Source organism: Erpetoichthys calabaricus, chromosome 4 (genome assembly GCF_900747795.2).
Source record: "Erpetoichthys calabaricus chromosome 4, fErpCal1.3, whole genome shotgun sequence".
NCBI classification, from domain to species: domain Eukaryota; kingdom Metazoa; phylum Chordata; class Cladistia; order Polypteriformes; family Polypteridae; genus Erpetoichthys; species Erpetoichthys calabaricus.
In genome coordinates this window covers 10,514,884-10,541,747 of record NC_041397.2, presented here as the reverse complement: position 1 = coordinate 10,541,747, position 26,864 = coordinate 10,514,884, and the positions used below count along the sequence as shown (strand labels likewise).

Genomic DNA, 26,864 nt, shown 5'->3' with positions numbered 1-26,864 from the left:
CATAAACAAAAAAAAATTTCCTCAGTTATGTCCTGTATAAAGATTAAGTGACAATTGTCACTCATGCACATCTGTGGATCACTCTCTGGGCTCATCTGAAGCAGGTATTACCATCCCGGGCCGAGAGGGGGCGCTCATGCTAATCTTCTCCTCTTCTTTTACCTCTGCAGCACTGAGAAGAAGCCCAGTGAGGGCAATTGACTCTGGTCTCCCACCTTCAAAGCCCACCACTGCCAGAAGGAGGAGGTCAGTTCTGATTCAACTGAACCAGAGAGTAGTGTTTCAAAAAACCTAAGGGGGTCTATCGACATATCGGCTTACTTGCCTTGCACTTTTATTGTTGTTTAATTATAGAGGTGGTCGCTTTTTTTTTTTTTCTCTATTCCTTTGACTGTATTAAATGGCGATGACCAGGTTGGCACCCCAACATTTTCCCCTGTAGACACGCCGTTAAGACACAACATTAACACTAGAATCCCTGAACCCTACGAAAAAACATCAGCATGACCCTGCCAGATCTACACACTAGCGTGGCAAATTGCTCACATAGCGAAGTGACTTCAGCTGCAGGTGGAAGCCCCATTTAACTTTATGGTGCCAAGCAGAGTTGTGTTGTAGTGCAGAGCAATCTATTAGCCGGGGAAAGCGACGTGAAGAAGCTATTTGTTGCTACAGTCCTGCCTTTGTCCAGTCTGATAGCGGTCATGGGACATCGTATCTTGGATTGGCGCTACAAAAAACAGTTATGAGCAGGTATCAGCAACAGCGCTGCTCTTGTGAAAAGAATGGAGATAAACGGCATCAACTCGGAGAGGTATACCTAATAGAATAGGAGGAGTCAAAGTTAGTCCTTTTCACACAACTTTGAAATAATGTGAACACTGGTAATATAGACATGTGGAATGTTGTTTATGATATTTTGAGATTGCTGATCATAAATATGATCATACTTATGATATCTGATTCTTTACTGGTGTCCTTCCAGAAGGACAACCATCTCTGCAGCAATCCACCAATCAGGCCTGTATGGTAGAGTGGTCAGACGGAAGCCACTCCTTAGTAAAAGGCACATGGCAGCCCACCTGGAGTTTGCCAAAAAGCACCTGAAGGACTCTCAGACCATGAGAAAGAAAATTCTCTGGTCTGATGAGACAAAGATTGAACTGTTTGGTGTGAATGCCAGGCGTCACGTTTGGATGAAACCAGGCACCGCTCATCACCAGGCCAATACCATCCCTACAGTGAAGTATGATGGTGGCAGCATCATGCTGTGGGGATGTTTTTCAGTGGCAGGGACTGGGAGACTAGTCAGGATAAAGGGAAAGAAGACTGCAGCAATGTACAGAGACATCCTGGATGAAAACCTGCTCCAGAGCGCTCTTGACCTCAGACTGGGGCGACGGTTCATCTTTCAGCAGGACAACGACCCTAAACACACAGCCAAGATATCAAAGGAGTGGCTTCAGGACAACTCTGTGAATGTCCTTGAGTGGCCCAGCCAGAGCCCAGACTTGAATCTGATTGAACATCTCTGGAGAGATCTTAAAATGGCTGTGCACCGACGCTTCCCATCCAACCTGATGGAGCTTGAGAGGTGCTGCAAAGAAGAATGGGCCAAACTGGCCAAGGATAGGTGTGCCAAGCTTGTGGCATCATATTGAACAAGACTTGAGGTTGGAATTGCTGCCAAAGGTGCATCGACAAAGTATGGAGCAAAGGCTGTGAATACTTATGGACATGGGATTTCTCAGTTTTTTTATTTTTAATAAATTTGCAAAAATCTCAAGTAAACTTTTTTCACGTTGTCATTATGGGGTGTTCTGTGTAGAATTCTGAGGAAAAAAATGAATTTAATCCATTTCAGAATAAGGCTGTAACATAACAAAATGTGGAAAAAGTGATGCGCTGGGAATACTTTCTGGATGCACTGTAGATAGATAGATAGATAGATAGATAGATAGATAGATAGATAGATAGATAGATAGATAGATAGATAGATAGATAGATAGATAGATAGATAGATAGATAGATAGATAGATAGATAGATAGATAGATGCTTTATTAATCCCAAGGGGAAATTCCCATACTCCAGCAGCAGCATACTGATAATAACAATATTAAATTAAAGAGTGATAACAATGCAGGTATACAGACAGACAATAACTTTGTATAATTTTAACGTTTACCCCCCCAGGTGGAATTGAAGAGTCACATAGTGTGATGGAGGAACGATATCCTCAGTCTGTCAGTGTAGCAGGACGGTGGCCTGAAACTGCTCCTCTGTCTGGAGATGATCCTGTTCAGTGGATGCAGTGGATTCTCCATGATTGGCAGGAGTCTGCTCAGCGCCCATCGCTCTGCCACAGATGTCAGACTGTCCAGCTCCGTGCCTACAATAGAGCCTGCCTTCCTCACCAGTTTGTCCAGGCGTGAGGCGTCCCTCTTCTTTATGCTGCCTCCCCAGCACACCATCGCATAGAAGAGGGCGCTCACCACAACCGTCTGATAGAACATCTGCAGCATCTTATTGCAGATGTTGAAGGACGGCAGCCTTCTAAGGAAGTATAGTCGGCTCTGTCCTCTCTTGCACAGTCCAGTCCAGTTTATCATCCAGCTGCACTCCATTATGATAATCATATCATATCCATAATCATTATGATGTTATATTTGAGTTTTGATCCTTTACTAGTGACCTAGCCCTCTATAGACCTTCATCAGAGGGTGAAAATGACAATGGGAAATATTTAAACATTTAAGCACATATTTCAATAATTTAAATATTTGACGCTATTCTTATTTATTTTATACTTCTACCTCATGATGTAAATTGTCACATTTCTGAAAAACGCCCCAACTTAGGTTAGCATATGCTAATTCAGATTATTTTTTACGCATTCTTGTAATGAAAAAAAACTTTTGTTGTAACCTGCTCAACTAACCACATACCAGGTCAGAACCCGTAGTAGATAAGGTTTTGGTTCTACACCAAAAGTCAGAACCAACATAAAGTACAAATGAGAGGATCTCTGCATGAAAGTGGAAAGGACAAAAAACAACTTTGTCTTACTCAAGGGCTCCAGTTGGTAGAAGTTTCAAGAACATAAATCCTGCTTAACTAGGATGGGTCAAAGAGTACAAGGCCTGAACATGAGAGGGGAGTCGGTCCCTACATTACAATGTCCCTGTGGTCCAAAGGATTCATCAGGGAAGCACAAGACCGGCAAATATTCAAAGCTCTACAGACGCCCAACTTGTCTTATGCTATCGCCCCTCACCCTAATTCCACCCAAAGACCATACCAGATCAGAGGCCGATCAGCTCAATACAAAGCACCAACTGGTTACTTAGGTATATTAGATGCCTACATTCCTAGCAATAAGAGCTGCTGTCCATCCAAGTTGTATTTGCCACACTTATTTTGATTTTTGTCTGTCATAGGCATATACGTATTATGATTTCTTGCAACCTTGAACTACAAAAATGGTAGAAGATCATGAAAAACCAAAAGCCAGACCATCTCTTCACCTAAATCAGGCTCACTACGGTAGGCCTGAGTGCAGGTAGCATAACCCAAAATTCAACAGGCAGGCTTTGAGCATCACAGGCCCAATATGAGGCACAGGCCTTAAAGTTTAAAAATCTTTAAAAATACAGTGCATCCGGAAAGTATTCCCAGCGCATCACTTTTTCCACATTTTGTTGTGTTACAGCCTTATTCCAAAATGGATTAAATTCATTTTTTTCCTCAGAATTCTGCACACAACACCCCATAATGACAACATGAAAAAAGTTTACTTGAGGATTTTGCAAATTTATTAAAAATAAAAAACTGAGAAATCCCATGTCCATAAGTATTCACAGCCTTTGCTCAATACTTTGTCGATGCACCTTTGGCAGCAATTCCAGCCTCAAGTCTTGTTGAATATGATGCCACAAGCTTGGCACACCTATCCTTGGCCAGTTTCGCCCATTCCTCTTTGCAGCACCTCTCAAGCTCCATCAGGTTGGATGGGAAGCGTCGGTGCACATCCATTTTAAGATCTCTCCAGAGATGTTCAATCGGATTCAAGTCTGGGCTCTGGCTGGGCCACTCAAGGACATTCACAGAGTTGTCCTGAAGCCACTCCTTTGATATCTTGGCTGTGTGCTTAGGGTCGTTGTCCTGCTGAAAGATGAACCGTCGCCCCAGTCTGAGGTCAAGAGCGCTCTGGAGCAGGTTTTCATCCAGGATGTCTCTGTACATTGCTGCAGTCATCTTTCCCTTTATCCTGACTAGTCTCCCAGTCCCTGCCACTGAAACACATCTGCAAAGCATGATGCTGCCACCACCATGCTTCACTGTAGGGATGGTATTGGCCTGGTGATGAGCGGTGCCTGGTTTCATCCAAACGTGACGCCTGGCATTCACACCAAAGAGTTCAATCTTTGTCTCATCAGACCAGAGAATTTTCTTTCTCATGGTCTGAGAGTCCTTCAGGTGCCTTTTGGCAAACTCCAGGCGGGCTGCCATGTGCCTTTTACTAAGGAGTGGCTTCCGTCTGGCCACTCTACCATACAGGCCTGATTGGTGGATTGCTGCAGAGATGGTTGTCCTTCTGGAAGGTTCTCCTCTCTCCACAGAGGACCTCTGGAGCTCTGACAGAGTGACCTTTGGGTTCTTGGTCACCTCCCTGACTACGGCCCTTCTCCCCTGATCGCTCAGTTTAGATGGCCGGCCAGCTCTAGGAAGAGTCCTGGTGGTTTCAAACTTCTTCCACTTACGGATGATGGAGGCCACTGTGCTCATTGGGACCTTCAAAGCAGCAGAAATTTTTCTGTAACCTTCTCCAGATTTGTGCCTCGAGACAATCCTGTCTCGGAGGTCTACAGATAATTCCTTTGACTTCATGCTTGGTTTGTGCTCTGACATGAACTGTCAACTGTGGGACCTTATATAGACAGGTGTGTGCCTTTCCAAATCATGTCCAGTCAACTGAATTTACCACAGGTGGACTCCAATGAAGCTGCAGAAACATCTCAAGGATGATCAGGAGAAACAGGATGGACCTGAGCTCAATTCTGAGCTTCATGGCAAAGGCTGTGAATACTTATGTACATGTGCTTTCTCAATGTTTTTATTTTTAATAAATTTGCAGAAACCTCAAGTAAACTTTTTTCATGTTGTCATTATGGGGTGTTGTGTGTAGAATTCTGAGGAAAAAAAAGAATTTAATCCATTATGGAATAAGGCTGTGACATAACAAAATGTGGAAAAAGTGATGCGCTGTGAATACTTTCCGGATGCACTGTAAAAGATGCAGGAAGAACACCATTAAAGCTCAGGCCCATGATAACAGAACAAAGGAGTTTTATAAAGAATTTGTTGTAAAGAAGTACAAAGCTAAGCAGGTAAAAAGCCCTAAAGACACAACCTAGTGGTGAACAAAACTGCCATAAGTCACCGGCAACTGCAGGTGTGCTGCTAGTAGTTGGGACCGACCCGGGCCGTAGTTAAAAAAGAAAAAAAAACCACACTAAGATATCAAGATGTTAAAACTATAGAAGTTGCAGTTTATTGTATACAATCCTTTTCAGTCTGTCTTAGGGTGCAACCATATATACAGTGAAAAAAAGAAGAATAAATAAATAAATAATAAAAACTAAAAATATATAGGCTTTGTTGCAGACCAACCTCAAAACAGAACTAATAAGACTCCCTCAAAAAAAACAAAAAACAGATCAGGGCTCATCACTGGCTTACTGGGGTGGTCATTTTTCTATGTATACCCAGAACTCGCCAGCCACTGAGCCACACAATCTCTCTCTACTGTACTCTCAGGTTTTCCACACTCTCGTCTACCACTTCTCTTTTTTTTTTGCCCCCCACCTCCTGCCTATCCATCCATCGTCCACCGCTTATCTGAGGTGGGGTCGCGGGGGCAGAAGCCTAAGCAGGGAAGCCCAGACCTCCCTCTCCCCAGCCACCTCCTCCAGCTCCTCTGGGGGAGGCGTTCCCAGGCCAGCCGGGAGATATAATCCCTCCAGCGTGTCCTGGGTCTGCCCTGTGGCCTTCTCCCAGTAGGACATGCCCGGAACAACCCCTCTAGGGAGGCGTCCAGGGGGCATCTTGACCAGATGCCCGAACCAACTCAACTGACTCTTCTCAATGCGGAGGAGCAGCGACTCTACTCCGAGTCTCTCCCGAATAACTGAACTCCTCACCCTATCTCTAAGGGAAAGTCCAGCCACCCTGCGGAGAAAACTCATTTCGGCCGCTTGTATCCACGATCTTGCTCTTTCGGTCACTACCCAAAGCTCATGGCCATAGGTGAGGGTAGGAACGTAGATCGACTGGTAAATCGATAGCCACGCCTTTTGGCTCAGCTGTCTCTTCACCACGACGGACCATTGCAAAGCCCGCATTACTGCGGAAGCTGCACCGAGCCGTCTGTCAACCTCCTGCTCCATTCTTTCCTCACTTGTGAACAAGACCCCGAGATACTTGAGCTCCTCCACTTGAGGCAGTAATGTGTTCCCAACCCGGAGAGAGCATTCCACCCTTTTCCGGCTGAGAACCATGGCCTCGGATTTAGAGGTGCTGACTCTCATCCCTGCCACTTCACACTCGGCCTGCGAACCGCTCCAGTGAGAGCTGGAGGTCACTGTCCGATGAAGCCAACAGAACCACGTCATCCACAAATAGCAGAGACGAGATTTTGAGGTCACTGAAGCAGACCCCCTCTGCTCCTTGGCTGCGCCAAGAAATTCTGTCCATAAAACTTATGAACAGAATCGGTGACAAAGGACAGCCCTGGCGGAGTCCAACCTCAACAGAAAACGAGTTTGACTTATTACCAGCAATGCGGACCAAGCTCCTGATCCTCCTGTACAGGGACTGAATGGCTCGTAACAACGAGCCATGTACCCCGTACTCTTGGAGCACACCCCACAGAATGCTTCGAGGGACACGGTCGAATGCCTTCTCCAAATCCACAGAGCACATGTGGACTGGTTGGGCAAACTCCCATGCACCCTCCAGGATCCTGGCCAGGGTATTAGAGCTGGTCCAGTGTTCCATGGCCGGGACAGAATCCGCATTGTTCCTCTTGAATCCGAGATTCGACCATCGATCAAACTCTCTTCTCCAGCACCCCTAAATAGACCTTATCAGGAAGGCTGAGGAGTGTGATCCCCCTATAGTTGGAGCACATCCTCCAGTCACCCTTCTTAAAAAGGGGGACCACCACCCCGGTTTGCCAATCCAGAGGCACTACCCCCGATGTCCACGCGATGTTGCAGAGACGTGTCAACCAGGACAGCCCCACAACATCCAGAGCCTTGAGGAACCCAGGGTGGACCTTGTCCACCCCAGGGGCCCTGCCACCTCAGAGCTTTTTAACTACCTCGGTGACCTCGGCCCCTGATATGGACGAGCACCCCCAGTGTCCTCCAGAACTGCTTCCTCTAAGGAAGACATGCTGGTGGGATTGAGAAGATCCTCGAAGATCCTCCTGCCTATTAAGCCTTAAATAACCTTAAATAACCTAAAAGCAGCCCATCTAATGATACGCTTCACCAAGGCATCTCCATTCTTATCCTTGGGAGGGGAATACAATCACTTTATCCAACTCCCAACAGTGACAAAAACAAAATCCAAACTGACATTAGCACCCTTTATGGATACTTTTATTATATTAACAACCCTCAAATCACAAGACATCCACAATAAACCCACACTTTCCCATCAAAACAAACCTAACACTCACAGCATCCCCCTAATACTCAATCTTCTACCTACCCACACTGTCTCATGGTACAGTACGGACAGTGCGCCACATTTAAAACTGACGATAGGTTTGCGTGCGGCTGTTCCCTTCTCCCGCACAGAGCAAATCCCAGCGAACACAACGGGAAAAAAAAAAAAAACGAATGAGCACGATGTGCACAAAGCCCCCCGAGATGGTACGCTTAATAAAACTCTTCATTTGGGTTTTTTGTTTTTTCCCCTGCCTTTTTTTATAACCCTCTCCTAGCAAAACAGGTGAATGCATGTCCCGAAAGCTTACACTGGCTTCTATCACCACCATATCCACGCCATCGGGAGGCTCATTACCCGAGTCTCCATGACACTCAAGGTCTCACAAAAACCAACAACACAAATTCAATAACTTACATTGAAAGAAACAAGGGTCTAAATATGAGAAATCCTCTAAGAATAGCAAAAACACACAACAAACAAATAATGAATCAAAATCGCAATGCCAAAGTTTCTGTACCAACTCAAGGGTTTCCTTTTACACAGCTGGAACCACGCTGGGGATGCTCTCGAGAGAGGGGGCGCCAGTCAAGAAAGAGAGATTCAGACACACAAGGATACTGCGGAAAGGTGCTAAAGCTACACGTAGGTAAACAGATATCAAATATTTAAACGTTTTATTACCCGTGGATGCTAAGGATAGAGCTGCCAGGGAAGAGGAAAAGAGGAAGGCCTAAGCAAAGGTTTATGGATGTGGTGAGAGAGGACATGCAGGTGATGGATGTGACAGAGCAAGATGTAGAGGACAGAAAGATATGGAGAAGATGATCCACTGTGGCAACCCCTAACGGGAACAGCCAAAAGAAGAATAAAAAGAAGGTATGCAGGACAGAGGAAGGCCTAAGAGAAGGTTTATGGATGTGGTGAGAGGGGACATGCAGCTGATGGTGTAACAGAGCAAGATGGAGAGGACGGGAAGATATGGAATAAGATGATCCGCTGTGGCAACGCCTAACGGGAGCAGCCGAAAGAAGAAGAAGAAGAAGAAGAAGAAGAAGAAGAAGAAGAAGAAGAAGAAGGTATGCAGGACAGAGGAAGGCCTAAGAGAAGGTTTATAGATGTGGTGAGAGAGGACATGCAGGTGATGGGTGTAACAGAACAAGATGAGGAGGACAGAAAGATATGGAAGAAGATGATCCGCTGTGGTGACCCCTAACGGGAGCAGCCAAAAGAGGAAGAAGAAGATGACATAACTACAAAGAAAACAAGAACAAGATGAGGAGGACAGAAAGATATGGAAGAAGATGATCCTATCCATCCTAGCGGGAGCAGCCAAAAGAAGAAGAAGAAGGTATGCATGACAGAGGAAGGCCTAAGAGAAGGTTTACGGATGTGGTGAGAGGGGGCATGCAGGTGATGAGTGTGACAGAGCAAGATGTAGAGGACAGAAAGATATGGAAGAAGATGATCCACTGTGGCAACCCCTAACAGGAGCAGCCGAAAGAAGAAGAAGGAGAAGATATACAGGACAGAGGAAGGCCTAAGAGAAGGTTTATAGATGTGGTGAGAGGGGACATGCAGCTGATGGTGTAACAGAGCAAGATGGAGAGGACGGGAAGATATGGAAGAAGATGATCCGCTGTGGTGACCCCTAACGGGAGCAGCCAAAAGAGGAAGAAGAAGATGACATAACTACAAAGAAAACAAGAACAAGATGAGGAGGACAGAAAGATATGGAAGAAGATGATCCTATCCATCCTAGCGGGAGCAGCCAAAAGAAGAAGAAGAAGGTATGCATGACAGATGAAGGCCTAAGAGAAGGTTTACGGATGTGGTGAGAGGGGGCATGCAGGTGATGAGTGTGACAGAGCAAGATGTAGAGGACAGAAAGATATGGAAGAAGATGATCCGCTGTGGCAACTCCTAACGGGAGCAGCCAAAAGAAGAAGAAGAAGAAGAAGAAGGTATTTATTCTTATGTTGTTAGAGTTTGATACCACTGACCACTCTATTTCATTACGTAAACTAGAAAATCACTAAGGGCTAGGAAGCACTGTCCTTCGCTACTTTTCCTTAGTGTTGCTCCAGGGCTACCATAAACCCCCTTCCTCCCACTCCCCTAGAGCTACGTCAGTATGTACAAATCCAGGAAATGAATACCAGTACCACGTGTTGACAAGGCGTTCTGAGAGTGTAATATGTAGCTTTTTTATTTCTCAAAATTGTTAAAAGTAGTAATGCCACCCTGACCAAAGCATTGCTGGTCCGGGATGCAACAATGAACATGTTAAATTTCCCAGGCCTAATATATATATATCTATTATATAAAAAAATCTTGGGTTGAGATGTGATCATCTCGGAGAAACACTTTGACGTCATGCAAGACTAGACATTACAACCTTAGGAAGCAAAACCCTTGAGACGGTGACTTTTGCACGTCACACCCTACTTACAAACAATTTAAAACAAGTTCACAGAAACAGCACTAACGCGGGTTGTAAACGACATTCTGATATCCTCTGATGAAGGAAACTCCACTGTAATTATGTTGTTGGACTTAAGCACAGCATTTGACACCATTGGCCATCCTGTTTTACTGCACAGGCTAGAAAATGACATTGGGCTCACAGGCACTCTGCTCACTTGGTTTAGTTCTTATTTATCAAATCGATTCCAATCTGTACAGAAATGTGCTAACAGGACTCCATCATTATACACAGAAGTGAGATATGGTGTCCCGCAGGGCTCAGTACTAGGACCTTTGCTGTTTTCACTTTACATGCTTCCACTGGGATCTCTTATTACGAAACATCATGTTAATTTTCATTTGCATGCAGATGACACCCAGTTATACCTTTCATTTAAATCAAATGAAGTTTCTCCGATGTCTTTAATTAGTTGTGTTAGTGAATTAAAGGAGTGGATGGATGAGAACTACTTGTCTTTAAATACAGATAAAACAGAGATGTTAATTGTTGGAGGGAATGACGCTGATCACAACGATATTTTGTTATCATTTAACTCAGTTGGAATCACCATTAATGTTACTGAATCAGCCCTCAATCTTCTCTTTGACTCTAGCATGTCATTTAAAGAGCAAATTACAAAGTTGTCCAAATCCTGTTTCTTCCATCTTAAAAATGACAAGGGTCTGTTAAAGCCCATTGCGGCAATTCTTGTGTGATTTTGGGCTATACAAAAATAAACTGTATTGTATTGTATTGTATCTAACCTCGCAGTTGTTGGAATGCTTTTGGCAGACACACTTCATCTGCTCCCAGCTCTTAAAAAATATTATACGTTCTAGATTGCATGTGAATGACTAAGCAAAGAAGAAAGAGCAGCACGTCGAAAAGAGACACAAAAACGTTGGGAGAGAAAAGAAGGTAAAAAAGGATGCACAAGAGAATAATATGTGCAAATTCTGAAAATAAGGAAAGTAATAATCATCCCGGACGTCCCGCGAGAGACACTTTAACGTCCCGCAAGACAAAGCTGTGAGACCAAAGGACAGCTGCTGTGCAGGGTATTAAATGATTGACGTGCAGTGCGACAAACAGAACACGCAGCTCAGCAACAGAAAGACAGCAGCTGATCCGTCCGCATCTCCTTAGATTGCGTTCAGCCCAAAACCCCCCCCCCCTTCACAATGTGAGCGGCAGAGATGTGTGTGGGGGGGTAGGATGGCTGCTGTACAGGCTTTGAAATGATCGACGCGCAGCACGAAAAGCAGAACACACAGCACGGCAGGAGGAGCAGTAAGCAAGCAGGTGATCCGTCTGCATCTCCAAAGCGTGCGTCCAGACACCCCTAGAATTTTCCTTGAAAATATACCATTTCTCCCAAAAAATTGTTGCAATTACCAAATGTTTTGGTATACACATGTTTATTTCCTTTATGTGCATTGGAACAACACAAAAAAACAGAGAAAAAAAGCCAAATCTGACATCATGTCACACAAAACTCAAAAACCGGGCTGGACAAAATTATTGGCACCCTCAACTTAATATTTGGTTGCACGCCCTTTGGAAAAAATAACTGAAATCCAAGCGCTTTCTATAACCATCAACAAGCTTGTTACACCTCTCAACTGGAATTTCGGACCACTCTTCTTTTGTAAACTGCTCAAGGTTTCTCAGATTTGAAGGGCGCCTTCTCCCAACAGCAGTTTTGAGATCTCTCCATAAGTGTTCAATCAGATTTAGATCCGGACTCATTGCTGGCCACTTCAGAACTCTCCAGCGCTTTGTCTTCAACCATTTCTGAGTGCTTTTAGAGGTATGTTTGAGGTCATTATCCTGCTGGAACACCCATGACCTCTGACGCAGACCCAGCTTTCTGACACTGGGCCCTACATTGCGCCCCAATATCTTTTGGTAGTCTTCAGATTCCATGATGCCTTGCACACAGTCAAGGCATCCAGTGCCAGAGGCAGCTAAACATCCCTAAAACATCTTAGAACCTCCACCATGTTTGACTGTAGGTACTGTGTTCTTTTCTTCATAGGCCTCATTCCATTTTCTGTAAACAGTAGAATAATGAGCTTTACCAAAAAGCTCTACCTTGGTCTCATCTGTCCATAAGACGTTCGCCCAGAAGGATTTTGGCTTCCTCAAGTACATTTTGGCAAACTCCAGTCTGGCTTTTTTATGTTTCTGTGTCAGCAGTGGGGTCCTCGTGGCTCTCCTGCCATAGCGTTTCATTTCGTTCAGATGTCGACGGATAGTTCGAGCTGACACTGTTGCACCCTGAGTCTGCAGAACAGCTTGAATATGTTTTGAAGTTGGGGTGTTTATCCATTATTTGGACTATCCTTCGTTGCAGTCTTTTATCAATTTTTCTCTTCCGTCCACGTCCAGGGAGATTAGCTACAGTGCCATGTGTTGTGAACTTCTTGATTATGTTGCGCACAGTGGACAAAGGAACATGAAGATCTCTGGAGATGGACTTGTAGCCTTGAGATTGTTGATATTTTTCCACAATTTTTGTTCTCAAGTCCTCAGACAATTCTCTGCTCTTCTTTCTGTTCTCCATGCTTAGTGTGACACACTCAGACACACAACAGAAAGGTCAACTTTTCTCCATTTTAACTGGCTTCAGGTGTGATTGCTATATTGCCAGCACCTGTTTCATGCCACAGGCGAGTTCAAACAAGCATCATATGCTTGAAATAAAACGATTTACCCACAATTTTGAAAAGGGTGCCAATAATTTTGTCCGACCCATTTTTGGAGTTCTGTGTGACATGTCAGATTTGGCATTTTTTCTCTGTTTTTTTTGTGTTGTTCCAATGCACATAAAGGAAATAAACGTGTGTATACCAAAACATTTGTAATTGCAACAATTTTCTGGGAGAAATGGTGCATTTTCTGGGAAAATTCCAGGGGTGCCGATAATTTCGGCCATGACTGTATATACAGTGCATTCGGAAAGTATTCACAGCGCTTCACTTTTTCCACATTTTGTTATGTTACAGCCTTATTCCAAAATGGATTAAATTCATGTTTTTCCTCAGAATTCTACACACAACACCCCATAATGACAACGTGAAAAAGTTTACTTGAGGTTTTTGCAAATTTATTAAAAATAAAAAAATTGAGAAATCCCATGTACATAAGTATTCACAGCCTTTGCCATGAAGCTCAAAATTGATCTCAGGTGCATCCTGTTTCCCCTGATCATCCTTGAGATGTTTCTGCAGCTTAACTGGAGTCCACCTGTGGTAAATTCAGTTGACTGGACCTGATTTGGAAAGGCACACACCTGTCTATATAAGGTCCCAGAGTTGACAGTTCATGTCAGAGCACAAACCAAGCATGAAGTCAAAGGAATTGTCTGTAGACCTCCGAGACAGGATTGTCTCGAGGCACAAATCTGGGGAAGGTTACAGAAAAATTTCTGCTGCTTTGAGAGAGTAGAACCTTCCAGAAGGACAACCATCTCTGCAGCAATCCACCAATCAGGCCTGTATGGTAGAGTGGCCAAACAGAAGCCACTCCTTAGTAAAAGGCACATGGCAGCCCGCCTGGAGTTTGCCAAAAGGCACCTGAAGGACTCTCAGACCATGAGAAAGATTGAACTCTTTGGTGTGAATGCCAGGCGTCATGTTTGGAGGAAACCAGGCACCACTCATCACCAGGCCAATACCATCCCTACAGTGAAGCATGGTGGTGGCAGCATCATGCTGTGGGGATGTTTTTCAGCGGCAGGGACTGGGAGACTAGTCAGGATAAAGGGAAAGATGACTGCAGCAATGTACAGAGACATCCTGGATGAAAACCTGCTCCAGAGCGCTCTTGACCTCAGACTGGGGCGGCGGTTCATCTTTCAGCAGGACAACGACCCTAAGCACACAGCCAAGATATCAAAAGAGTGGCTTCAGGACAACTCTGTGAATGTCCTTGAGTGGCCCAGCCAGAGCCCAGACTTGAATCCGATTGAACATCTCTGGAGAGATCTTAAAATGGCTGTGCACCGACGCTTCCCATCCAACCTGATGGAGCTTGAGAGGTGCTGCAAAGAGGAATGGGCGAAACTGGCCAAGGATAGGTGTGCCAAGCTTGTGGCATCATATTCAACAAGACTTGAGGCTGGAATTGCTGCCAAAGGGGCATCGACAAAGTATTGAGCAAAGGCTGTGAATACTTATGGACATGGGATTTCTCAGTTTGTTTATTTTTAATAAATTTGCAAAAACCTTAAGTAAACTTTTTTCACGTTGTCATTATGGGGTGTTGTGTGCAGAATTCTGAGGAAAAAAATGAATTTAATCCATTTTGGAATAAGGCTGTGACATAACAAAATTTGGAAAAAGTGATGCGCTGTGAATACTTTCTGGATGCACTATATATATGTGTATTTTGCATAGTTTACTGTCAAATAATGCAAAGAGTACGTGACACGTGTTTTGCCCCAATTCTGGGCTCATCAGGTGTACACAATCACTGCACCCCCTCTCGGGGATCGAACCTCAGATGTCAGCAGCAAAGCTTCTCAACGTTGCGCCACACTGTGTAGTTCGTTTATTTGACAGCATGTAGATCGGGGTAATTACATTCATGACATTCGTAGTCTGAATCACAATCTGATTGTATGGTTTATTACCTACCAGGTAACACTTGTGGTTGGTCTGCAAGTCAGCAAACATCTGCCACGGTGCCCTCTTTCAGTTGCGAGAAGCAGATCATAGAATGTTGCATAGTTTACTGTTAAATAATGCAAAGAGTACGCGACACGTATTTCGCCCTAAGGTAGATAACCACCCATACAATCAGATTGTGATTCAGACTATGAATGTCATATATATATATATATATATATATATATATATATATATATATATATATATATATATATATATATATATATATGTGTGTATGTATATATGTATGTATGTATGAATGTATATACAGTAGTCCACTTGTGAGAGATACATTATGTGACCCCCTGTGGATGAGTGAAATTCACAGGTAACTTTATATATACAGTTAAACCATGGCGTTATGTTCCTGAAAAACCCCCACAAATACAGAAACTACCTGTGCATTGGTGTATTGGTGATTCTAAATTGTCCCTAGTGTGTGCTTGGTGTGTGTGTGTGTGCCCTGTAGTGGGCTGGCGCCCTGCCCATGGTTTGTTTCCTGCCTTGTGCCCTGTGTTGGTTGGGATTGGCTCCAGCAGACCCCCGTGACCGTGTAGTTAGGATATAGCGGGTTGGATAATGGATGGATGGATGGAATTATTAAGGATAAGACTGAGCAACACCTGGCAAGGACAGGAGTTATTAGGAGCAGTCAGTGTGAGTTTAGAAGAGGGAGGTCGTGTTTTACTAACATGCAGGACTTCTATGAGGAGGCAACAAAAGGATATGACCAGAGTGGAGCAGATGAGATTATTTACCTGGACTTTCAGAAAGCATTTGTTGAGGTGCCACATGAGAGGTTGGGCATCAAATTAAAAGAAGTGGCAGTTCAGGGTGATGTTTTTAGATGGGTGCAGAATTGGCTCAGACACAGGAAGCAGATGGTGACGGTGTGAGGAACCTCATCAGAACTGGGTGATGTTAAGAGTGGTGACCAGCAGGGGTCAGTGTTAGGGCCGCTGTTATTTTTAATAAATATAAATGATTTAGATAGGGATATAAGTAACAAGCTGGTTAAGTTTGCAGGTGATACCAAGATAGGTGGATTAGCAGATAATTTGGAATCCATTATATCATCACAGAAGGAATTGGATAGCAGACAGGCTTGGGCAGATTTGTGGCAGATGAAATTTAATGTCAATAAATGTAAAGAATTGCACATAGGAAGCAAAAATGTGAGGTTTGAATACACAATGGGTGGTCAGAAAATCGAGAGTCGACCTCATGAGAAGGATTTAGGAGTCGTAGTGGACTATCAGCTATCGACTTCCAGACAGTGTGCAGAAGGCTAACAGAATGTCAGTGTGAACGCTGAAGTCGGAAAAAACAACGGGAGACTAAAACCAATTTAAAATAAAAAGCAATTTCTTTATTCTTTATTCTTGGTGAGTTTAAAAAGACTGAGCGACTGCCCCCCCACCCCAGCTCAGTGCAACTGATTTGGGATCAGACAGACTACTATAAAAAATCCCTCTCTTTTATTACCTAGCTTGTTCATTAGCCAAAGAGAGAGAAAAACATAGCAGTTCATGTTGAGGTCATACCTAGATTGCTGTAAGTTACGGTTACATCCTGATTTATTACATACAGGAGTATAATAAAATAAAGAGTTATCAGACACTCGCATTCCTAAGGAATACACCCTTCTCAGTATACACACACAAGACCAATTTAAGCAGTTTCTTATAGTTCATTACATTAGTTATAAAGAGATTACATTCTTAAAGCTTTAATATCTTCATTACATTATAATTGTTTGGTTAGATTAATAATCCTTTATTTATTAATTCATAAATGGCATTTTGTCTTATATTTTTAAGCAAGAGTAAAGAAAACGATCACATTGATTTATAATATCACAGGGTGTTCTGTTAGTATCAAGAGGTCAGCATTTTCACATAAAAGAATGTAAGTTAATCACATAATTCTGTGCACAAGCTTAATTCTTTTTCTACCTAAATGAAGAACAAATTCATATACTGTAGAAGTAATAAATCATATAGCTCTCTGTAGCATGATTAATACAAAATACAGTCCTTGGTATGTATGAGGTAACTAATCATTACAGTTAATAATGTTTTTCTTCTTTCTCATCAGGTTATATAGCGCCTTGATGTGTGGAGTACAAGTCACAGGAGGTTCTGCTCAAGCTTTAAAACACACTGGTGAGGCCTCATCTGGAGTCATGTGTGCAGGTTTGGTCTCCATAAGGACATAGCAGCACTAGAGGTGGTCTAGAGAAGAGCGACTAGGCTGATTCAGGGCTACAGGGGATGAGTTATGAGGAATGATTCAAAGAGCTGAGCCTTAAAGAGATGAAGAGGAGACCTGACTGAAGTGTTTAAGATGATGAAGGGAATTAGTCCAGCGGATCAAGACTGTTGTTTTAAAATGAGTCCATGTGAAATATTACAAGTAGGAATGTGTGATAAAAATACACAATGGGAGGTCTGAAAATTGAGAGTCCACCTTATGAGAAGGATTTGGGAGTCATAGTGGACTATCAGCTGCCAGACAGTGTTGAGAAGCCATTAAGAAGGCTAACAGAATGTGAAGTTATATAGTGCCTTGATGAGTGGAGTACAAGTCACAGGAGGTTCTGCTCAAGCTTTATAACACACCGGTGAGGCCTCATCTGGAGTCCTGTGTGTAGTTTTGGTCTCCAGGCTACAAAAAGAACATAGCAGCACTAGAGGTGGTCCAGAGAAGAGCTACTAGGCTGATTCAGGGCTACAGGGAATGAGTTATGAGGAAAGATTAAAAGAGCTGAGCCTTTACAGGAGATGAAGAGCAGACCTGACTTGAAATGTTTAACATTATGAATGGAATTAGTGCAGTGGATCGAGACAGTGACTTTAAAATGAGTTCATCAAGAACACGGGGACAGAGTTGGAAAATTGTGAAGGGTAAATTTCACACAAACATGAGGAAGTTTTTCTTTACACAGAGAACCACAGACACTTGGAATAAGTGACCAAGTAGTGTGGTGGACAGTAAGACTTTAGGGACTTTCAAAACTTGACTTGATGTTTTTTTGGAAGAAATAAGTGGAGAGGACTGGAGAGCTTTGTTGGGCTGAATGGCCTGTTCTCATCTAGAGTGTTCAGTGAGAAGGTGGGTGGCGGTGGAGAGAGGGTGAGGTCAAAAACAGTGGACAATGGGCTCATTCATCCTGGATGCGGTTCAATAGGCGGACGCGTAGTTAATAAACATTTATGAATTTTTTAATTTTGTATTTTTTGATTTTTTTAGATAACTGAAATTGCAAATGGAGGATCCGCAGTTGAGGGTGGAACACCACACATACACACACACAAACATCAGCACTTTTATGCTGAACTACTGCTCAGGTTTTCTGTGGGCTGTCTTCCTGTCACCCGTCCCAAGGTTTCCATCACTCCTCCCCGCTCACCGTCACAATACTCGGCTTATTTTGTCTGCCACAGAGTTCAAAGTCTCAATCCGACTCACCACATAATTGTCCTTCCAATTTGTGATGTCGTCAAACCTCCGGACGGCTGTAATTTTCTGTCCTTTGATCGCTCAGTGTTTGTTTCTCTGCCCCGCTCATCATGTACTAATCACTGTAACTAATTTAACCAAAAAAAGAAGAACACATAGATGATTTAAAATAAAGTTTTGTGTGTGTTTTTTTCTTTTTTCATAAATTTCATTTTTTTTTTCTTCAGCTTGCATGTTTCTCCTTTCCTTTGTGGCTTAAATAAACCCATTAAAGATATTATTTTCTCAAGACAGCACCACATGGCTTTGTCAGCTGCCGTGTTTGTTTTCCATTGCCTCATTTTATGATTGGCCATTTTGATTGCAGAGCCTGTTTTCCAAAACGTAAACGATTACAAATAAACATCTGTTACATCTTAATTAATGTAAACCCTACATGAGGCGGCTCGGCAATATCAGATGCTGTTTCTTTGATCAGGCACTTCAACAAGACTCTGCCCACTTCTCCTTCTGCTCAGTAGGTAGACTCCATAAAACCGCAAAACATCCCCCCGTGTGACGATGACCTCATGGTGCCTGCGCCAAGACTTGGGGAGAACAAAAGACACCGCAGCAGCGTCAGCCAAGCGGCTCCTTCAAAGAAACAGACCTACGGAAATGCAGCCAGCCTGACCTCTAAGACTGGGAGCTACTCAGGTGTTCAAGTGGCCACATAACACGCCATACGGTGAAAACTACACAAGAACACTGAGAAAGATCAAGAATGGACACACGAGTGAAAAACAATCATCTGTCCACTGACAGCACTGACATGTGAGGGCTGCTCATGGGTCTCCATCTGTACTCATCAACGTCTACGTGTGCACAGTGGAGTCCATCATCCTCATCATCACATCATGGCATCTGCTTGGCTCAAGAAGGTAAAGTACTGCAGAGGATGGCGAAGGTGGCGCACAATATGTCCAGCACCCCGCTGCCTTCAGGACATAAATAACACTTAATGAATTAGATAGATAGATAGATAGATAGATAGATAGATAGATAGATAGATAGATAGATAGATAGATAGATAGATAGATAGATAGATAGATAGATAGAAAGGCACTATATAATAGATAGATAGATAGATAGATAGATAGATAGATAGATAGATAGATAGATAGATAGATAGATAGATAGATAGATAGATAGATAGATAGATAGATAGATATGAAAGGCACTATATGATAGATAGATAGATAGATAGATAGATAGATAGATAGATAGATAGATAGATAGATAGATAGATAGATAGATAGATAGATAGATAGATAGATAGATAGATATGAAAGGCACCATATGATAGATAGATAGATAGATAGATAGATAGATAGATAGATAGATAGATAGATAGATAGATAGATAGATGTGAAAGGCACTATATAATGATAGATAGATAGATAGATAGATAGATAGATAGATAGATAGATAGATAGATATGAAAGGCACTATATGATAGATAGATAGATAGATAGATAGATAGATAGATAGATAGATAGATAGATAGATAGATAGATAGATAGATAGATAGATAGATAGATAGATAGATAGATAGATATGAAAGGCACTATATGATAGATAGATAGATAGATAGATAGATAGATAGATAGATAGATAGATAGATAGATAGATAGATAGATAGATAGATAGATAGATAGATAGATATGAAAGGCACTATATGATAGATAGATAGATAGATAGATAGATAGATAGATAGATAGATAGATAGATAGATAGATAGATAGATAGATAGATATGAAAGGCACTATATGATAGATAGATAGATAGATAGATAGATAGATAGATAGATAGATAGATAGATAGATAGATAGATAGATATGAAAGGCACTATATGATAGATAGATAGATAGATAGATAGATAGATAGATAGATAGATAGATAGATAGATAGATAGATAGATAGATATGAAAGGCACTATATGATAGATAGATAGATAGATAGATAGATAGATAGATAGATAGATAGATAGATAGATAGATAGATAGATAGATAGATAGATAGATATGAAAGGCACTATATGATAGATAGATAGATAGATAGATAGATAGATAGATAGATAGATAGATAGATAGATAGATAGATAGATAGATATGAAAGGCACTATATGATAGATAGATAGATAGATAGATAGATAGATAGATAGATAGATAGATAGATAGATAGATAGATAGATAGATAGATAGATAGATAAATGTGAAAGGCACTATATGATAGATAGATAGATAGATAGATAGATAGATAGATAGATAGATAGATAGATAGATAGATAGATAGATAGATAGATAGATAGATAGATAGATAAATGTGAAAGGCACTATATAAGATAGATAGATAGATAGATAGATAGATAGATAGATAGATAGATAGATAGATAAATGTGAAAGGCACTATATAAGATAGATAGATAGATAGATAGATAGATAGATAGATAGATAGATAGATAGATAGATAGATAGATAGATAGATAGATAGATAGATAGATAGATAGATAGATAGATAGATAGATAGTAGAATCTGATCACAAAAATGGCAGACTGCTATGTACCATCAAGTTCAGCGTAGCTTCCACTATATTTTGCCTGACAAAGGATATCCTGTCCGCATGAATTCTGGATTATGACACTTTCCTCTTTCTCTTTTTATTACCGTTAAGCAGATCTAAATACATCACCAATAAGCTCCTGCTAAAAATGAAACCAAAAATCCTCTGTGTCTGATATGAGGCATAAAAGGCTTGTGTCTCCAAACGCCAAATTCTAAAGCACGCACTTCCTTTTCGCTTGCAGTGTTTCAAGCAGCCGCTCCATTAAGCCCCAGCGCACACTTTCGGTTTATTGCCTCATTCTTCCTGCCATCAGTCAAAGAGAAGCTTTCTTTTCGGATGTTGAGTTGGTTGCATCTCTATGTGACTTTAATTTCCTAGTGTTTGCAAAGTAAACTAGCCATGAAATCATCTGTGATTATAGAGGGGCTCCTGTGCGACAAGCAGACTGGATTGATGGATCTCTTTTCCTGAGCTTAGCAATTCTCTCAATTCCAAGAATACAGAACGTCACTTAAAGTCTGATCCATGTAGACGAGACACTGAGTGGCAATGAGACCACAAAACAGACACTGGTGGGCACTGTTTCATAAGGGCACTACAATCTCATTACACAGATTTGTTAAATGTTTCATCCTGAAATAATAATAATAATAATAATAATAATTCATTACATTTATATAGCGCTTTTCTCAGTACTCAAAGCGCTATCCACACAGGGAGGAACCGAACCCACAATCTTCCACAGTCTCCTTACTGCAAAGCAGCAGCACTACCACTGCACCACCTGTGAGGCACCAAATGAAAAAAAAAAAATCAAACTGCATTTATGGTGAGTAATTTATAAGTATATAAAAATGTAATATGTACTTATGAGTCATGATCTCTCCAACATGTTCCTGCTTTTCACATTTTGCTGGCTTTATCACAATACTTAAAAGAAAGCATCTTTGTTTAGGCAGTGCTTTTCAAAAACTTGCTAGCTATACACATCAAGAGATGGGCACTAAGAGTAAATTATTTGCACACAACATAATATTCTCAAAAATGCCGACATGAATTAAGCATTTTGTGAGCCTGAAGCCTCTCCTGACAACATCAGGTGAACGGCAGAAAGCAGCTGTGTACAGTGAGTACAGTGAGATATGAAACTTACACACTTTGAGAGCCAATTGGGGGTGTACCGCCACCCTTACCCAGACACAGACAGGCAGGAGATAGGTTGTGCCACCCTCCACACATTTATTTACAGTTTTACCAGTCCACAATGTCAGTAAACACAACGCAACACACCAACATCATTCTGTCCCTTCTTGCCGCCAGGCCTTCTCCCTCCACTGCTCTTCAGGCTTTGTCCACTCCTCCCGACTCTGGTCACTTATGGAGTGAGGTGTCTCTCTTTTATAGGGCACCTGGATGGACTCCAGGTGCATAATGAGCTTCTTCCGGCCACACTTCTGGGTGTGGCGGAAGCGTGACCAAATAAGGCCCTGGAAAGGTCCATGCGCCCCTTGGTGTTGGCCACAGGTTCCAACAGGGTTGAGACCACATGCTCATAACCCGTGGCCCCACTGGAAACCAAGGGGGCTGCCCACTATCGGCCCGGGAACAAAACTGTCCCAACAATCCTCTTTCCCCCGGTCCTTCCACACTTTGGCGCGTCCTGGCCGGGCAAGAGCCCCGGCCATCCGCCACAACTTATTACAATGACCACAGAGGACGGTGCCATTTTTACAGCACATTGTCCCCGTCACTGCATTGGGACATTTGGATCCATACATGGAACACAGAGAAAGAGACCCCTGTAGGCCTCAGCAACACCTTTTCTAGCAGTAACTCAAACTTTCCTAGATGGCCACCCACACAAGTACTGGCCGGGCTTCAGGTGGTTGACCTGTTCTGAAGGGCATCAAATATACGATTCTTAATAACACTTAAAAACATCAAGTCGATAAAATTGGAGCCCAAGGAGTCACAGACACATAAAAAGAATGTAAGGCCTCCCTAAAGATTCACAAAGCAAGCTAGGACCTTATTTGGCCTGTCTAGAAATGGCCTTACTGCAGGGTGCCAGCCCACAACTACTACAGGGCAGGTTTTGGTGAAAATGCAACTCTGGTCTTAGAAGTTGGAAATGTACAGAAATGACTTATTGTAGTCCAGGCCAGGACAGAACAGGGACCCTTACCTGGTTGGGAGGCCAGTATAACAGAATGACTGGGTAAGCCAATTTATTTGGGATATTTTCTTCCCCAGAACACTAGGTGGCAGCATCCCTGTGCGGTACCTCTACAGATACCCACAGTGCATCCTGGGAAATGTAGTGCCGTAGAACAAATCTGTTGCGGTCTATGGGTGCCACCAGGGGGTTCTTCAGGGATAACAATACAATACAATACAATTTACTTTTGTATAGCCCAAAATCACACAAGAAGTGCCGCAATGGGCTTTAACAGGCCCTGCCTCTTGACAGCCCCCCCAGCCTTGACTCTCTAAGACAGGGGTCCTCAATCACAGTCCTGGAGGGCCGCAGTGGCTGCAGGTTTTTGTTCTAACCTGGTTGCTTAATTAAAAAGCAATTCTTTCCAATAATTTAATTTCATGGCTTGTTAGTGCTTTAACTCTGATATGTCAGGTAATTCTCATATCTTAGATTTTCTTTCCCTTTCTAAGGATATCATCCAAATGATTTGAAGGCTAAAATGGAGGAGTAATTCTCAGTCCTTCACTTTTTCTTCTTCAATTTCCTTCCAAGTATTTAATTAAACCCAATAGTGCTTGATAAATACACACAGGTGCAAATGGTAACAAGCTAAATGGAGTCTCTTTTGTCATTTGCATGTTATTGCTAATTAGGAACAAATAAAAACCAAGAATATGGCTGTTTAAGACTAAAATAAGCAATAAGGGTTCAAAATCTTAACGAGCGAGACAACTAAAGTGAAGCAGAAGTGTTACTAGAGCAATAAGTGCTTCTTATTAAGCAATTGGGTTGGAGCAAAAACCTGTAGCCACTGCGGCCATCCAGGACTGTGATTGAGGACCCCTGGTCTAAGAGGACAAGGAAAAACTCCCAAAAAAAAACCCTAGTAGGGAAAAAATGGAAGAAACCTTGGGAAAGGCAGTTCATAAAGAGACCCCTTTAATAATAATTCTTTACATTTATATAGCGTTTTTCTCACTACATAAAATGCTCTACACACAGGGAGGACCCAGGAAGCGAACCCACAATCTCCTTACTGCAAAGCGGCAGCAATACCACTGTGCCACCTGTGAGGATTCCAGGTAGGTTGGTTGTGCAGTGGGTGTCAAAAAGAAGGGGCATCAATACAATACAATGCAATACATAGAACAGAACAAATCTTCAATACAGTATAAAAATAAAAATTTTATAAGTACAGAGCAGAATTTAACAGGAGATGATATCCCATAATATGATTCGGATTTGTTCAGAGTCCTGGAGACCTCGGCCATCAAGCTGCCTCCCCCTATTAGCCATTCCACAGCTGAATCAGCACTGGGCCAGCCAATCAGATGAAAGTACCCCTCTACCCAACAATTCCTGTGATCCTCCATCAGGGACGACTTTACCTTAGGCAAGCAAAACAACTTGGCAGGTGGGCCGTGGCACCAAGTGCCACATTTGAGTGCCGAGAAGAGACACAGAATAGGTGAGGATTAGTAACAAATTCTAACTATCATGTTACTTATGTTTTAGTGCTAATGACTGACAACAGAGATGCAGTCTGTACAGTTGGTCAGCAGCTCTAGTCAGGGTGGACTGCCGGGACAGCCGGGATTTGAAAGCAGAGACCGAAGGGGCATCTCTTATAGTAGCAGGAAGACCATTTCACAGTTTAGGGGGGTTCTGTAACTAAAAGCTTGACCTCCCACTGTTATTTTATTAATCCTTGGAATCATAAGCTGACCAGCATCTTGAGATCTTAATGTGCGCTCTGGTTTTTAAGTCATGATAAGTTCAGACAAGTAAGCCGGACCTCGGCCATTTAAGGCTTTATATGTTAAAAGGAGGATTTTGAAATCTGCCCTAAACTTAACCGGGAGCCACTGTAAGGATTTAAGAACTGGAGTGATGTGTTCGTATTTTCTTCTTCTTGTAATAGCAGCATTTTGGATTAACTGGAGGCTGTATAAAGAACAGTTGGAACATCCAGTGAACACTGCATTGGAGTAGGATTCATGGTCTCTGCTCTGTGGGACTTCAGCCATACCTGGAATTGCTTCTGAGGGACACTCTAGTGACACATTAAGTACTCCCAGGTTCTGGAGAAAAGAAGCAGCCCCGCTCCAGTAATTTGAGCCCGAGTCGGGAAGAAGTAGAAACCTTTGTAGAAGGCATTTAGTTAATTAAAACCTTTCATTTGAATTGGGACTATGTTGGTGTACTTGTGTCTGTAGTTTGAGGTGCTGCAACACCCCCTGGTGGTCACAATATAATTTGAGTTACATTAAAACTCCAATTATCTGCACCCTCATTCTGTAACACTAAGACTAGTTTTGTTATAATTCATAAAAGCTTTGCTGTTATTACGAGGTACGTTCAAAAAGTTTCCGCACTATTATTTAACTCTGTTTATTAAGAATTTCCAAAACAACTTACATCACTTTTCTACATCGTCACTATCAATTTTCCCAGTCGCATGACACTTTTAGACACGACCAATTACCACTCCTCCCCCTCCACCGTTTCCAAACGAAAATATAAAAGTGCGGAAACATTTTGAAGGTCTCTCTTACTTTTAACCTCAACCATATCGAGTGAGTGGTCGAGGCGCTGGTGATTGTGGGAAGGTGGGCGTGACTCTCTCACCTCACTCTCCCCAGTTGCAGCCCTCGGATGTTGTTACTGAGTCATCAGTGTTGGTCGTGTACACATATTGTAACTCCACTGTTTTGTTCGCTTAGGATTGTCACATTTATACGACGATGAGGGACCACATGGAAAATCCACACCAGATTTCTCATACAGACTGTCCGAGTGCCATCGAAACAGTACTTTGGTATATCGGACAGCAGGAAGACACTTACGCCTGCTGATATTTTGATCCTAAGGCAAATGTGGAATGTTGTGGCAAAGAAGCGAGGAACATTATATTCACTGAGGTATGAAAAGAGTCTAATACTGTATCATATAAATCGGCAAAATATTTTATATCCAGAATTTTTAGATATGAAATGGCCGTGGTTATCTATTTTATCTGAGTTTTAAGTTATTCGAGGTAGTATCTGTCCACATTACTTTGGATAATCGTGACTCTACCGTATTTTTTGGTTTTATATTGGTTAGACTCTGTTTTCAAGATATTGTTTTATTTTGAGAAAGTTTTTTATCTCTCGCCTCCTTCTTTGATTAAACGACACTATAGGAGCCTTCTAATGACTGCGATCCCTGTGTCGGTTGCATCAAAGGACAAAATGGTATAAATGTGTCGGCAGTTCCAACATGTCTCATCCCTTAGGCAGATTAAATTCTCTATAGAAATTCTAGCACTAGTTAGCATTAAAGTAAGTAGGCCCTAGTGTGGGGGCTCCCTTTCAGTTTATTGTAAACTCCCATCTGCTTTAGATGTTATTTCTCATTTTGCCCTCGTCTTTTGTTCACCTGTTCATTTTTGCCTCTTTCGGTACTAATCTGGTTACGCTCTTTAGAAGTTTCCATGCTGATCACCTCCTGGGGCCTCATGTATAAATGATGTGTACGCACAAAAATGTTGTGTACGCCCGTTTTCATGCTCACAACGTGATGTATAAAAACGAAACTTGGCGTAAAACCACACACATTTTCACATGGCTGCTCAGCTGCAATAAATTATTTCATCTTGCAAGAGGCAGGAACAATCTCTGGATGGGGAGCCAGTTCGTCACTATCACTGCGCCACCGTGTTCCCATGTTTAATAACATGC

General features: G+C 42.3%; 1 protein-coding gene across 2 annotated transcripts in view; it reads right to left on the bottom strand.

Moving 5' to 3' along the window:
• The window catches only part of myo16 (myosin XVI), a 774,098-nt gene that overhangs the window by 270,825 nt on the left and 476,409 nt on the right, over positions 1-26,864 (bottom strand). The window lies entirely within an intron of this gene.